Source organism: Ixodes scapularis, unplaced genomic scaffold (genome assembly GCF_016920785.2).
Source record: "Ixodes scapularis isolate PalLabHiFi unplaced genomic scaffold, ASM1692078v2 PGA_scaffold2__306_contigs__length_199485367, whole genome shotgun sequence".
NCBI classification, from domain to species: domain Eukaryota; kingdom Metazoa; phylum Arthropoda; class Arachnida; order Ixodida; family Ixodidae; genus Ixodes; species Ixodes scapularis.
In genome coordinates this window covers 85,175,296-85,192,014 of record NW_024609857.1, presented here as the reverse complement: position 1 = coordinate 85,192,014, position 16,719 = coordinate 85,175,296, and the positions used below count along the sequence as shown (strand labels likewise).

General features: G+C 45.0%; 1 protein-coding gene across 2 annotated transcripts in view; it reads right to left on the bottom strand.

Moving 5' to 3' along the window:
* The window catches only part of LOC8026620 (mitogen-activated protein kinase kinase kinase 15), a 468,648-nt gene that overhangs the window by 115,268 nt on the left and 336,661 nt on the right, over positions 1-16,719 (bottom strand). The gene's annotated exons all lie outside the window — the stretch shown is intronic.

Genomic DNA, 16,719 nt, shown 5'->3' with positions numbered 1-16,719 from the left:
CGCCGATCCCGGTGATAGCGAACCTCCGAAGACAGCGCGCTCTCCGACGACGCACATTTGGCGCCGTTAATCTCACGGTATGCCGCACGCCCGCTCTTTACAGATGCCCAAGCGAGAGTTTCCTCCTCTCCCGCTGGGCTTGTTCCGCGCGTGCGCCTCCGCCGATTCTGGCAGAAGTAACGCCATCTCGTGGTTCAGTGGCGAACCGTGGGTTCTGGTACCTTTCGTGTCGCCGATGTGTTTTCGTATCTTTCGTGTCGCCGATGTGTTCTCGTACTTTTCGTGTCGTCGACGTGTTTTCGCTTAAGGACTTTGAAGGTCGACTGAACGATGAGACATATAAGGCTTTCGCCTTAATATTGATGCCGTATGGCTTCGTGCCTAAATGTCAGGTCAGGAAAATTAATGACATTTGTAATAATTAGGTTGTTAGTTATTTTAGTAATTAATGTTTTGTGAGTAAATTTAAATGTGTATTTTCAACAAGAAAATCACTGTACATCGTCGAGCCTCACAAAATCAGCTAAGCTTATAAATATATAAGACATGTGTAGTATATTTCGCCGTTCCCAAAACAAAAACATCTGGACGCGTTTCTAGGTTTGAGTTGCTTACTGGAGCACATTTTTGCGCCAGAGGTCCTATGGGGCGCATCTCCGCGAAAAATTTTCAACTGATTTGATCTAGTAACGTTGCCCTCAGCTCCTCAGCTAAAGACACTGAATGTGAACAAAGTACTTTTTTCCGCAAAGTCGGCCTATTGAGTGTGCCGCCAGTGGCCATCACTCGCACAATTAACTAGCGCCGTCACGCATTCTTGAGATGATAAAGGTGAACCGAAGCATCAAAGCTTATTGTTGCAATTTCATTTGAACAGCGCAGCATTTCATCTCGCCGGCATTTGATACACTTCCTTCTCTCCTACGAGAGAGGCAGGGCAACACTTCCTAGAAAACAGAGCCGTAGTGCTGATAGAGATGTCGTCATCAGCGAAGGTAAACGCTGAGCACAGATTAAACACGACGATTGCGACGATTGCGTCAACGTTCGGCTCAAACTTGACTCGAAGCCGAGAGCCGACGCAGCACTATTTTCCAATCGGTGTCCAGCGTTGGCCTTCGGTGGTGACGCAAAAATATCAGCACTACAGTGTTGTCTTCCAGGCAGTGGTTGCACGCTTTCAACATGCAGGACCGCTCCAGACTGCCAGAAATGCGTCTTTATAGGAAACCAAAATAAGTACGCGTCCAATTTGAAAATATTGTGGGGAGCGCGCTAAAATGTTGCGAATGCCTTACGATATGATGGTAATGAATGATGCCTAGAAACTTTAAAATTGAAATCAGACGTACAATTTTTTTAAAGAAGTTAATTCTTCAAAAGCAATTAATAACTTAATTCTACCGAACGTTACTTATTTTCCAGAAAAAAGTCGTTTTGGCAGAGACCGATACAACATAATCTTTTTTTTTTCCGCGCGATGCGTCGTATTTCTTGCAGAAACGATTGGGCCAGTATTCCTTGAAACATCAGATCACTGCTACAGACGACAAGCTTCGCTCTATTGGGACAGAAGAGTTTAGATGCTGCTTGGAGCGGCTTCAGAAGCTGATAACGCCGCTTCGCTCCATGACCCCCCAGTTCATGCTTTCGCATTAAAAAAAAAACACATGTTGCTTAATAAACTTGAAAGTAAACATCTTCGACAGAAATCTGTCTGGTTTGGGGAACAATTCGAAAAATAGAAAACTCAAACCAAAAGTTTAGAAACAAAGAGTTCCCAACGTTTCGGGGTCGACTTGACTCCTTCTTCAGGGGTAACTAAAAATGGAATAGGACAGCGTGAGCTTCGACCTCTCCTTCCTCTTCTACCGAGGTGATGTTTTGTGCTTAATAAACGTATTCTATCCCGACGCGTCGAGTGGCGTGGCAGAACCAGTGAGTGGTGGAAAGAAACACGGAGGCCTGGAAGGCGTCTCCAATGCTACGCCCCGCTTTCTTCCAAGTGCTGCGCGGATCACGTGCACCGTGCATCGGAGCATAAGATGTGAACAAAGACTATAGGTTGGACGGCATTACTGTTTCCTACACCGGGGCTTGGGTGCCTGGCAATTGTATTTCGTATTCGCCTCGAGATTGAACCATGTCGCCACCGTGCGGCCGAAATTAGAAACGCGCGAAGGCGGGGACACCGCCGTGCGTCGTCTGCTACGGGCGCACGTTTAGAAGCATGGATCTCGACGAGGCAAGCCCGTTTCAGGCTGAGCTTGACATTCCTTAATAAATGTTTTCTTTTTCTTGCCGTTTCTTCTTACTAGAGGTTGGGTTGTATCGTTTCCCATGCGTATAAATTCAGCAAAGCGATTATTAATAAGTCAGAAGCTTCCATAATCTTGTGTTGGTTTGTATACAATCGCTAGTCCCACGTATTTTTGTTTTCTCGCACAAACCGTGGCTTTCATAAAGTATTGAATGTTGAGTGGGTCTGTGGTTTGATTAGAAAATTAACCCGACTAATCGGTATCCTGTAATGGACTAATCAATCAATAAATCCGTATGTTGATTTTTCGCCGGTCATATTGCGTGAAAGACGTTAAAACTACACATTTTTTACTGGTTTTACTATGTCATAAGTGGCATATTGCATTCCCATTCTTAACTTCACGTTGTGAGTCCTACATAAATATGAACACGGGAAGCCTTCTAAAATGAAGTATTTCTTAAGTTATTATTTAAACACTATAATTACCCTCGGTGGAATGACAAGCACTCTGAAGTGGTTTACCGTGCAAGCCAGTGTCACAAAAGAAATGAAGACGCCAAAAATATTAAAGCAGGCATTTTTTACTCCTTCTTGACTTTCTCGAGCACAAGACTCCAATTAACTGGCAGAAAAAAAAAGTGCAATTAAAGCATTACTTGAATAATCTGAAAGTTAATCGATGAACTGCCCAGTCTTACGTTAGGTGAGGGCGGAGGGTGATCGGAAAGTCTCGTAAAGCCTCGCTAGCCCTTATCAGTAAAAGAGTATCAGTGTGGCCGATGCTGCCTGTGTCGTGGTGCGCGTCGTTCGTTGGGTTTGCAGAGTCTACCGTGTTTGAATACAAGATTATTTAGCCAGAAATTTATAGTATTAGCCTCTTGACATCCGCGGCCCTCACCAAGAAAATCGAAGCGAATGAACCCACGCTACCGACAAAAGCCTTTAATAACAGGAACACTGCTGCGTTGCTCGGTCACACCCGTTTATTACAGTCACGGAAGATATATTAAAACAGTTTGTTTCCCTTGTTTCAGTTGTCCTGCCAACCGTGCAGTTTGAAGATCTTAACTAGAAGAGACACTCTCTCCTCATCGCAACGCAGTCGATTTGTTCAGACTCCACAAAACTTATCCACACTATGGCACAATAAAAGGGCAGAGGAACTCAATAGCATGGTAATTTTCAATACGGCGCTAACTTATCTTCATTATAAATATTTATATTACTGCAAAAGCTAGAAGTTAAGAAAAAAAGCATAGAAGCTGCGATTTCACAGCCCACAGTACCAGTATTATGCTATCTGGGTTGGAATCATTGTTTTTTTTAATTGCCACATTGATAAGCCAATACATCCATTTAAGAAAAAAAATATTTAACATAAATATTCCAGTGCAGCCGGAGACAGGCATCCGTCGTGGTGATCCATGCTTTCCAACGTCTGCCTAAAGCAGACGACGCACACACAGAAGCGATTATATAAATTTAGGCCGCACGCTTGCAACACGATTCGATCTTCACTGAAGCACCGAACAGTACCGCATCCTTTTCCGCTAGCATTGTTTTACCACCGATAGTATGCGACAAAATAAACGCAAGAATATACGCCGTCTCGCGCGCGAACGTGGAGAGCCTATAGGGCGGCCGTTCTCCTATCCCCGCTTTGATGATGATGATAGCGCGACCGTAGCGCCACCTCTAGGTCGATCTCGAGGCCAATAGCGAGTAGGTTAGAAACGGCAACGATGACCAGAGCGCTCCTCGCCTCGGCTTGCACTTAAAGCACCCTTCGACCGCATGCTCGCTGTACACTGACACTGTTTACAGTCAAGTTAGCGTTTGCCCACAACAAATGTGGGCGGTGCGCGTGAACGCAGAAACCCGATTTGGGTGAAGTGAAGCGTCTGCGCCCGCGTCGCGTCGACAGCAGCGCCACCGCAGCAGCGTGACGTCAAAGCCGAACTGTTGGTGTACAGTGACTGTCATTCACAGCTTAGGACACGCGGGGCGTGGCTACTCCAAACATCTTAATATTGCTCCGCAACTGATGAGGTTGTGCCACTAGCCGATAAGTACGCTTAGGATGCAACCCCATTATGTATGCCGTTTTGCTTCATTTTTGACGGTTCATAACTTTCTATGTATTCTGCAGTCATAAAGTTAATGTTAAATAAGATAACTATTTTTAACTGTACTATAATATCTCAATACACCTCGTCCTGTGCACCTCTTTCTTTGTATGTACCTGTGTTGTTGTTTTTTGTTTTTTTTTTGGCGTATTTACCACCATGTCTGAATATTACGTTTATGTTTGGTCAGTTTATTATTTAACTTTTAATAGACCACAGTATAATTTAAAAAAAAAAAATTCTCGACTTCTAACGTCCCAATGTCCACGATAATTTATGTGAGCGGTCTGTTGGATACAGTAAATTAAAAATGTAAGTAATGAACCGTACAAAGTATGTACATCTTTAAATAAAAAATGAAGTTTAACATAGTGTTAATTCCTAGTGCTTTGAAAAAGTGATTCACGTCAACTAACGAAAATAACGAGGTGCTAAAGTACGAAACATCTTTTCATATTATATTTTTCGAAAACTGCATATCGATTGAATACACGTGAAGCTGAGTATTCAGTCATAAACTGGCAGTTACGGCAAGGTTCAGTTTTCTAATATCAAATACGGATGGCGATACGTGTTCAAAAATAGCCTGATTTGCATTTGTCGTCATGTGCCGATTTGAACGCCACGTGAAAGACAGAAATGGCAGCAGATGTACGAGTGTCATATGCACGGTTACGTGCAGTGAGCGAGCCAGAAACGTAAAAACAACAAGCACGAGGCTGCGATAGGACCACAGCTGCTTTTGTGCGAGTTTCACCCTGCATCGGTATGCCAAATGAAATTGACGCCGCGAAAGGGATTCCGGCGGTTTCAGTTCCGCCATGTTTGGAAATTTAATTGTTTATTTAATCGATTGGAGAAATTGCTTTCGCAATTGCACTATAGCTTGTCGGAATTGTGCGACTATCTTTTGTTTCATAGCCGTCTCGGTGACTTTTAACCGGAAGTAATATATAGAAAAAAGACTCGGTGGCCCTAAGGGAAAGCGCCGGCCTTCGCGTCCCCATTTGGCGGGGTTTTAACCCAGTCCGAGTTGCCCGCAAGGTGGAGGTGGCCTATTACTGAGAAAGCGCCCTGCAATCGAGATTTCGGTTGTACCACAAATAATTTCCAGTCGGTCAAGAAATAAACCCGCCTTTTTCTGTTTTTTTTTTCTTTTTTTTTGCATTGGCGTGCCGGATTCCATTTGTTGGTTTCACTCTGAGATATTAATTTTGACTTGGCTTTACCTGAAATCAGGGCGCAGAAAACACTACGTGCCCATGAAGACAATCAAGCAGAGCCAAGATTGCACGCTCATGCAGTTCCTTCATTTTTCTGTTTGTGCACTAAACAAATGTAGTAAATACGCCATGACATCTGTTTCTTTGTCTCTATATCTTTGTTTGCGCCTTTACTTGTGGTGAAACAGTGCATATTTGTTGATCTTCTGGGAAAATATTGTATGTTAAAAAAAAAGTATCACGTTCATGCGAATGGTAACAAAAACAAGGAAATTAGAGCAGAGGCTCTAGTCTACAAGGCGGGGGGCCATGAGGAGCGGGCCGGTCGCAGCAGGCGGCGATGTCCCGATTCCCCAGTCCCGCTTGGTCCCGCCGTGTAGATTAGGGCCACGGTTGTAAAAATTATATTTGTATGTTTCTGATCGTCAAATAACTCAATACACATAGCGACGCTTATTGTTCACCTTCATGAAATACAGAAAGGAAGCCCCCACTGTCCTGTAACGTTTTTAATTTTGTTTTTAATATGTTTTTATAACAATTTTCTTTCTATGTTGCCACAGAACCAATTTAACATCTGTACTCTATATCGCAACTGTGCGGCTTTATATAGTTTCCAAGGTGCCTCAAAGACAAGGCAAAGCGCTAGCGCTGGGATGCTGATCACCAGTTAGTCCTACGGATCCCCAAACGTTTAATGATTATACTTATTAAATAAACGTCTGATCTCATCCTTCTGACAGGTACGACCAATACTGATAGAAAATGTTAATATTAGTTTTCTACCCTTCGCCAGACTCGGAGAGGTCTGGGGTCGGTTCTAGACCTGGCGGATATTTTCAACGGCGAAAAATCGCCAAGGCGAGAAGTGCGCTCTATTTCAGGTATGAGTAAATTTATTCATGCGTAATTTTGTTCCACCTTCGGGATTTCTCGCAAATTATTTTATGTGCTTCATATTACAAATTGTGTGGAGTATAACAAGGGTACAGGAACGCAACGTGGTTCGGTTCAGTGTATAATTTCTCGCCCCCGTCAAGCACTTTCTAAAGTCGCATACTCACGCCCGTACTTCACAGGAAGGTGGGAAACATCAGGAATTAAGAATCATAAACGTTAATTTATTCGATTTTGGTGGGAGTTTTGTACTCTAAATTATATTCATGCGATTTCAATCATTTACCATACAATAATAATAACTGCTTTTGAACTCGCACACAGTCGGCTAGTTGCCGAACGACAATTACTACTTCATTTCGCTTTAAAGAGTGTAGGGTGGTGGTATTGTCTCAAAAGAGAAGCAGCAGGCTCGTGTAAGACACAACGATTATTCTGGTCATCAAGATCTACCTTAAATTTATAACTCTGTCTCTCTGTGACTTTCTATCTCTCCCTCTTTCTCTCTTCTTCGTCTTTCTCTATATTTCTCTCTTTGTCTATCTGTGTGCTTTTGTGTGGACGCATACTTCTTGTGTTTGTTTCATTCCTTCGCATTTAAATTTGCTGGCATAGGATGCCAGAGAAGTGAGCGAATGGAGTGGAAGGTAGAAACAAAACTCCTTTCAGATTTGCTTCGGAAGAATAAAGTATTTTGCTCGTGTTTATCCTGATATATATTTTCCTTCTTTTCTTATTATCCAAATTAAATACAAAATAAATGTGCATGAAAAACATTAGGTCATAAAAGAACAATAAATCAAAATATATTTTTGATATTTTATTTTACAAAAAAAAAATATGATTTAAATATTCACAGCAAAACTCAAGTACTTCAAATCACGATTTATACGTTGTGTAAATCGCTTTTGAAACCATTTTTATTTATATTTTCTACCATGCTTTTCATGACCCTGAAATAAATTTGAAGATAAAGTATAACCGCAACTTCACAAAAACGGCGAGTTTGGGATGCTGGGCAGTTTCGAACGCAGGCTCATTCGTCGCTTTCGTTTCCTGCAAGGAACCAACAGCGCAGAATCAAAGCTCGTGCATTGCGCGTTTCATGCACCGCGTGGTTAATCGATCCAATTAATAGCAGTGAAGAGAAAACGTGAGTGCAACAAGTGTCATATTCCTAGTATTTGCCATAAGTGACTCGTTGATCGCAAGTAACAACCGGACTTTCAACTCCTTTAATTGCATGCCACGGTTGCTGCGATGACATCGTCGTTTCTGTCGTGTAGCAGAGGTGCCTGCTACGACTAGTGACTCTCGCTTGCGTCCCTTACTACAGCCCTCCCCCTTTTCCTTTCCCTTCTTGAGAAAAGAAGGCTAGGCCAATATGCTCGAATTTATACACAAACTTCACGGTGGCGAGGATATTTCAACGTTTTACTGGCAAATTGTGGACATTTGAGCACAGCCAAACCTATATAAGAGCGAGTTCCGTGCTTCGTACGAGCCTGCCCAGCGGCGGACATCGGCTCGTCGAACGACGTCTCATCGACAGATTGTTCCGTGTATCGCGACGTTCAATCGACAGTTCGTTTCATCGGAAGGTTCCCGTGATCATTTCACCGAAGCCTTTCGTCACAAGCGCTTGTCCGCGCGCACCGCCTCTGTCGCCGGCATGCTGAAGGGCCTAGCTTGCCGAACCCTTGGCGGTTCCGATGAGGTCTAGTGCAAGCTCGGACCTGAAATTATGTTGAAAGTTTCTCCGAGTGGAGTGAGGGGTTTCCGCGCGTAGCGTGGAGTGTTTGAAATCCCAGGATTAGGGCTCGCGAATTAGATTTTGTCATGCCGGTACTGCCTGAGTTCCGGTATCCTTCCAGCGAACCAAATGCAGCCAAAAATTCGAGCCAACCCACTTATCAAAAGTAATACGTTGTCGACCAAATTTGCAGTTGCATCTTTTCACAAAACAAGTTCCCACAAAACATCCTAGTGTCGACGAAACGTATGTCCACGAAATTTGTCAATGAAACGTGTGTTCAAGAAAAGTTGTTCACGAAACGTGTTTCGACGAAGCGATATGAACCCCTGCCGAGCACACGTGTTTGTGCAGTGAAAGACGATTTAAAGGCAGCATGCAGGTGCGTGCAGTTTCCGCTTCGCTCGCACTTACGATGGAGCAGAGCTTGCCTTCTGAATATGCTCAGTGCCAACCACTTTTCACATGACCACACGCTGTTTAATTAAAATTGATTCGGTTTATAGTTTACACTGCGATTTATACCCCATTCACACGACCGTAAAGAGCTAAGGGGCCTTTATTCTTTGCGGCCAATCAATCAACGATCTTCCGCGCGTGGCGTGTGCTCGCGACCCAAGAGCACGGGCTGATTCGCCGATAGCAAAGGGACCTAGGTTAAAGGTACCTTTATGTTGACCGTGTGAATGGGGCATAAGTTCCGATACAAAAACGGACTACGCCACTGGCGACGTGGGCCACAAACTACACATGTCTGTCAAAAACTATTGGGATGGTGTAAAATCACGTGCCGAAAGTTCGCTCTCAGTGCGCGCTTCGTGGCAGGTCCTTGACCGAAAAGAATGTCAGCCGTCAACATGTGGATTTTTTTCAGGACCCCAGAGTTAGAATACTTTCACTTGTACTATTGCAAGTAATCAGGAAACACAGCCAACACCACGCCTGAATGTAATAAAGTACCATGAAAGTTAAAACGTTACAACCTGAGCAGTCCGTGTACAAGCTTTAGCTTTCGAATCGCTCAATAGTGTAAAATGTAGCGCTTTTTGCCAGTCTTCATCAGCGCGCGCGATATGCGTACGTACACAATATTTGACACAACGTCACACTCCACCCCTTGCATATTTTTGTTGAAATATTTTTCTACATCACCAGTTGGTCCGCACAAATCACCAAATTAATACTGCACCATTGCTTAAACTCTGTGATAGCTATCCATAAAACTAAAATAATTGATGAGCTGCAGTCATTTCAACTGTCCTGCACTCAGTGGTAAAAATAATTTTGATAATTAAATGGTGTGAGTAATCCTTTAAAATGGGTATCACTCTTGTTATGTTGTAAGCATAAGACCTTTGCGATAGTTCTACTGTGTTTACCAAACTAAATATCTTCAACAGCTGAGGCTCATTTTCTTGTGTTTTCCAATTTCACAATTAAAATAAAATCGCACCGACATAAAATGAGACGCCTGACCAAAGGAAAATAGTTGCTTTGTTTCGTGAGGTATTTAAATAAATTCGGAAACCCACGGCTATTATGCCATCACGTTTTTGTGGAAATCTATAAAGTGCCAAACACCTGAGCGACAAGACGGCCGACCCTACATACAAACCTGACCAGGTTAAAATATGTCTAATTGGCCTCTGAGAGCCCCGGAGTGATAAATGCGCACCGCCAATCTGAATTTTTAAACGCTTTGATTTCATTGTCGTGCATGTGCTTCGCCATTAGCTCAGGAACTTTTTCGCGTTTTGATCTGATCAGATTTGCTGGAGACGCGAACTCATAGCGTATGCAACTGCTCCCTTTGCACAAGAACTGGTGCAGCCAGGCCGCGTTCCTTAAAGAGCTGGCGCATCGAGAAGCAAGTGAATGGCAAGGGATGTCACTTTCAAGAAAAAGAAGAATACCACACCGTATCGAAGCTCCCACACACACGGTTTTTCGCGTTCATGCAGAGGTCTTGAAGGCGATCCTCATCGCCATTTGTTGGTTCATAATCGCACTAACAAATGGTGAAATTTGACCTTAAAGGGGCCGTGCAACGATATTCGCTTGGATCGTTTTTCACTTTACACAAACTTACTGGCACTAGTAGGACCCAAGTGTACTCGCACGCAACACCACTGACCAAGAGACTTCTTTTGTTGCGGTGTGATTTTAAGGACAAAAGCGAGCGTGTTCTTTCTATTTCTCTTTCTCAAAACTTGACGACGTAGCTTGGGGGTCGCAGTATGCCCCAGTGACGGTATTTGAATGCGGCAAATATATTGAACCCGAGTATTGCATGGGCACTCGATTCGGGCTCGTGATAATCAATAGCTTGACAGGCATTCGGTAGTGTCCCGTGTCCAATCGCTGTAACGACGATAGTAACCGAGCCATAACAATGTCTGGAACTCGGCGCGTGTCCTGTGCTTTGCCAATCCCAGCGCGTGGCTATGATCAACACTGAGGGCATTTAATCGGCTCTAGATCACGAGACCGCTTGTTCTGACTGCGAATTGAGGGGTGAACACTGCTCGTTTTTCTTTAGTTCTTTCTGCGACTTCGATCGCGTGTGGTGAAAAATGAACGAGAGTCTCACAGGTCATTAACGCCATGAATTCGTTTTAAGCGGTATTTGGGCAAAGTCCAAAAATAGTTCCATCACCCCCTTTAACAACGAATCACGAATCAATAAGCGTGGACACGATAAGCCGACCCCGGTTTCGTTGAGCTGTCAGTGACAATACAATGTCTTACAATTTTAGATGACCGAGGGCGAACACCTTTCGGAGGTTCTATACGTTTACGGCGTATCTCGACCAAAGTGCCGTAAATTACGGAAATGAAGTGCACTCTAAGACATCCGGAGCGTCTACTTTCCCGCGAAACACTTGGGGGAAAGTCGGTCGATGCAGTCTACGGATGAGCTCAACGGCTGAAGACGCTAAAAAGAAACCTTTATTCATAAAAAAAATATTAATAAAAAAGTCAGTTTGAATTATCGTGTTCCTAATTGGGTTGTGTATATGTTTATACAACCTCGAACTTGGTCTGCCTCAACGGGCGACGAGTCTCCCAGCTGTAGATGAGAAATTTAACCAGTGCAGTGCAACCGCTAGCCTGGGGTCTTTAACGCGCATCGCGCAGTAGTGATACACGACCGCACGCCGCTACGATGCTCATCCAGATCGAAACGGGTAGGGGTGGGACTGAACCCAGGATCCTGGGTTCTGCAGCGCGAGCTTTAGCTCCAGGTGCTCCGAGCTGGTGTGCGCTAGCCTACTCGGCCACCGCGATCGCCCCCTTTTATGATGTTCACCATGATCTTTCGCTGCGTTGACTGTCACAGCGCAGACTGTATATATGTTTAGGTCTCAACATACTTTCAGCCGCGTCAGTCGCCCAGCTTCCTCCATTAATTGAAACCAATGGCTCTCTTTGGTATACGTTGTGGAGAACCTTTAAAGCCGCAGTTTCACTGCTAATGCATCAATATGCACGGTCTGCAGACATGATGAGAGAATGATCTTCGGACACGCCTCAGACAGTGTGAGCATACAGTCTTTTGTATGTTGTATACGTATACATCATACAAAAGACTGTCTGCTCACACTGTCTGAGGCGTGTCCTCAGACAGGCAAGGCGTATTAGGCCGCTGTCACGCTGCTAATATACTAGCAGCATGACAGCGGCCTAATACGCTTTGCAATACGACTCTGTTGTCGAGGCCCACATCTTCGGCCGGTCTAAACACTCGTTGACTCCCCGACATCTTCGGCGCCAAGATCGACCTTTCACGCCAATTAGAATAAGACTACTTTTTCACAAAATGCGCCGCAAGACAAGGACAGAGTAAGTGACACAACACGAAGCGCTACTTTCAACTGAATGTTTATTGAAAACACACTATTTATATAGCCCCAATCGTGCTTCTCAAGTAAAAATTCATATTCTTTGCCTGTCAGATGCACTGACGGGGCACTAATGCACTTGTCATCCCCCTGCATTCTAATATTAAAGGACTCGAAGATTTCTCTCGAGATTTTACTTCTCAGCTTTCCCTGAATTTTTGTTTTTTCTTGTACCGGGCGCAAGGGCATCTGTCGCAATGAATAGCTAAGTTGCCCGAGGGGGAATTCTTTACTGATAGCGCGTGCTCTCTTGCTCTTTCATTAACGCATCTGCCCGTTTGGCCCACGTTCCCTTTTCCGCATGTCATGGGAATTTCGTACACGACGAAATTCCCATGACATGCGTTCATGGGAACGCATGTCATGGAAATTCCACGCATTCCACGAATTTTCTAGAGTGCTTCTTTCTGCAAACGTCACCTCCTTCTTGTGTATTGTTAATTCTTTGGCACAGGCTGGACAGCTTTTCCGGGGCCGAAAACACAACCGGCAAATCAAAGTGTGCCGCCACTTTTTGGGTTGTGTGAGACCTTGTGTATATACGGTATAACAGCGGGTCTCACTCTCTTGCTGGGCTCCTGTGCTTCCTCTTCTTTTTTTTTCATCTTGGAAACAAGTGTTTCAGCCACCTCTTGAAGAAAGCGATCAGGGTATCCCGACGATTTTAGGCGTTCCGCCTGGTTGCAAAAACTACTTTTCACGGCGTGCTGTCACGACTTGGCCAACGATGCCTTCAAAAGGGAGGAAGCGATCCCTCTCTTAACCAGCTTAGAGTGTGCTGAATTAAAGGGCAGGACCGTTTTCTTTGAGCGTGGTCTGTACTCCCAGCACACGCGCTGCTCTTGAAAATCTAAACTTAAATCCAGGAATTGCAGCTTTCCTGACGCCATTGTTTCGTGAGTGAACTTTAGTCCTCGCGAATATAAACCGAAAATTCCCAGCACTCTTTTAATAAGGTTCTCATCCAACATAGTGGACTGCGGTACCAGCACCAGGAAGTCATCCACGTATCTTAGTATCTTAACATCCCCCTTTTCTTTTAGACTGCTGAGCACTTCCCGGCCAAATCGCGCCAAAAAAATATCGCACAGTACGGGGGCGACTCGTGACCCAATGCAGATCCCATGCTTCTGAACATACAAGTCACTTTCAAAAGACACAAAGGTAGAATCCAGGTAACATGTGAGCAGTTCTATAAATGAGTCCACACTAAGCCCAGTAGAGTTCCTAAACGCAATCTCGTCGTTACGCTCTATGCACTCCCTAACTGCAGAAAACAATTCGTCATGCCGTATGGAATAAAACAAGTCCTTTACATCGATGGAGAATCCGCCCGAGTAGAAAACATCTGCAGACATGGCCGGGAAGTGCTCAGCAGTCTAAAGGAAGAGGGGGATGTTAAGATACTAAGATACGTGGATGACTTCCTGGTGCTGGTACCGCAGCCCACTGCGTTGGATGAGAGCCTCATTAAAAGAGTGCTGGGAATTTTCGGTTTTAAATCGCGAGGACTAAAGTTCAGTAACGAAACAAAGGCGTCAGGAAAGCTGCAATTCCTGGATTTAAGTATAGACTTTCAAGAGCAGCGCGTGTGCTGGGAGCACAGACCACGCTCAAGGAAAACGGTCCTGCCCTTTAATTCAGCACACTCTAAGCTGGTTAAGAGAGGGATCGCTTCCTCCCTCTTGAAGGCATCGTTGGCCAAGTCGTGTCAGCACGCCGTGAAAAGTAGTTTTTGCAACCAGGTAGGACGCCTAAAATCGTCGGGATACCCTGATCGCTTTCTTCAAGAGGTGGCTGAAACACTTGTTTCCAAGATGAAAAAGAAAGAAGAGGAAGCACAGGAGCCGAGGAGGAGAGTGAGACCCGGTGTTATACCGTAAATACACAAGTTCTCACACAACTTAAAAAAAGTGGCGGCACACTTTGATTTGCCGATTGTGTTTTCGGCTCCGGAAAAGCTGTCCAGCCTGTGCCAAAGAATTAACAATAAACAAGAAGGAGGTGACGTGTGCAGAAAGAAGCACTCTAGAAAATTCGTGGAATGCGCATCTTCGGTCGTATACGAAATTCCAATGACATGCGGAAAAGGGTACGTGGGCCAAACGGGCAGATGCGTTAATGAAAGGGCAAGAGAGCACGCGATATCAGTAAAGAATTCCCCCTCGGGCAACTTAGCTATTCATTGCGACAGATGCCCTTGCGCCCCGGTACAAGAAAAAACAAAAATTCTGGGAAAGCTGAGAAGTAAAATCTCGAGAGAAATCTTCGAGTCCTTTAATATTGGAATGCAGGGGGATGACAAATGCATTAGTGCCCCGTCAGTGCATCTGACAGACAAAGAATTTTAATTCTTACTTGAGAAGCCCGATTGGGGATATAGAAATAGTGTGTTTTCAATAAACATTCAGTTGAAAGTAGCGCTTCGTGTTGTGTCACTTACTCTGTCCTTGTCTTGCGGCTCATTTTGTGAAAAAGTAGTCATGTACCAACTGGCCCATCTGTCACTATTGATGTAGAATAAGACCAATGCCTAAAGTTGAAGCTTGAGCGAGTTGGTATACGACTAACTCGAAAATTAAAAGAGCGCAAAGGACGATGCACTAGATGACGAAAAACACGAACCGAGCGCTGTTTCTTTCTTCATCCGGTGCCTCGTCCTTTGCGCCGTTGTAATTCTCGAGAATAAGACACCTCGTGCGCCGTCCTGTCTCCTGTGCCGAGGCGGGTCATACTTCACCTGCCTGCGGCATACATCGGTATTGCCAAGTGGCTCGCCATATAAAGTATACCCTGTGCGCCGGGGTGCGCCGAAGCCCGGGCGTAAGATCCTCGGTGGGAGAAAAAGAGGTGTATAGATAAGGTGTCCAAAGGCTACGCCGTAATGCAGTATAAGCGGAGGTCAGAGAGTTGAGTCTTAGAGGTGCGCGAATAGTGACGTTTCAACTCTAATTAAATTCAAATCGAGTAGTAGCCAAAAAGTCGACTGCAGAATCGAATAGGAATGCTATGATTGATCATGCAATTAGCTGCAAAGGTGCAAGCTACTCCGCGATATTTACGCGGCTAGATGTGGACCCGCCTTAATGCAGCGTTTTGGTGATGACAAAGTCGAGGTGCGATAGAACTGCTTCTGTCCTATAGAGGCTACAGTCTAAAACAAAAGGTGTACCCCTTACACCCCTTGTCACATAAACGACTTCCCAAAACTTCGGTTTGCCGTACAGCGCACTGACATCGAGCTGACGGCCCCAGCTTTTACGAGAGGCTTGATGACGATGCGATAGAAGATATTAAACAGCTAAAGTACGCATCAAAGAGTACAGAAAGAAAACACTGAGGTTTTGCAGATGGGCAAGAAAATCCCGATAACTTTTTTTTACAGTCAGTCACGCTTACGCAAGCTACGGTCGAGACCGGTTATAACGAAGTCGATTATAACTAAGTAGCGGCTACAGCGAAGCGGTCACAATTTTTCATTCCCATTTGCATTTTTTTCAATGCGTTTGTGGCTGTTTCTAACGAAGAAAATTGAGCTGCTCCCGCGGATATAGCGAAAAGATATTTTTTAATAACTTCAAAAATGATAATATTCAAACTTTTACGGTCTCGGATCGTTGCACTTGTGATGTCGCAGCAAAGACAGCCGGCGGCAGCCTCTGCATCGTCGTCGGCTCCCGGCCCCTCATCTGGGAAGATACTTTTTCCATCGCACGTGGAGAAGCCATCGTGGTGTGCCGATAAGGGCGATTGGAGCCCTAGCGACAACGCACCTATGACGTACCGACGTAGGCGACGAACTTAATCTAGGTTTGAGAGAGGAAGCAGCCTCAATTTAATGGCAGACGCTTTTTGGGCAGGTGGGCTCAAGTGTGCTTGTACTTGGTTGTCTCGTAGCCAGCGTGGCGAAGAAACCAGGCGGAGGGGCGGACACGTTTGCAGACAGCGAACGCTCTTGACTTCTTGCAGGCTGCAGCTCATTTTGCAAAGGCATGCCACAACAAGCCAAAGAAACTCCGATCGAGCAGATGCCCCCTTTCCTGAATCTAGACTTTCTATACCGACGAAACATGTACATGAGCACGAGCACGGTGCCGTGCGCGCTTTGTTTGCTTCGTGTTCCGTGTCAGCGTCGCTACTCGGTGCGGTTGCTCTCTGCGCGAAAGTCTAGCGTCACATAAGCACCAATGCGGTGACTCATTGTCACCCAACAATGGTCTGTCCCGGCACCTCAACGGGGAAAACGAAAGAAATATCCTTGAAACAGAAGCGTGCCGCCATCGTCGACGAAATGTGCAACAACGTAAAATATGCCGTCCACCGCCGGCGCCCTTTGTGGAGCCCGTCGCCGCTGTCGATAGTGTTCTTGGCGTGGTCCGTACATAGCTTGCAGAATTTTCTTTCGATCGGAGGCTCTCGCAGACGCCGAGGTGAAGCTCCAATCTAGCAGGGGGTGCGTGCAGAGGAGCCTCGACCGCTTTCTGCAGGCACGATAAACATGCGTCTGTGACGGCCCGAGTGTTATCCTTTTCTTTTTTTTTTTTTTTCTTGTTAA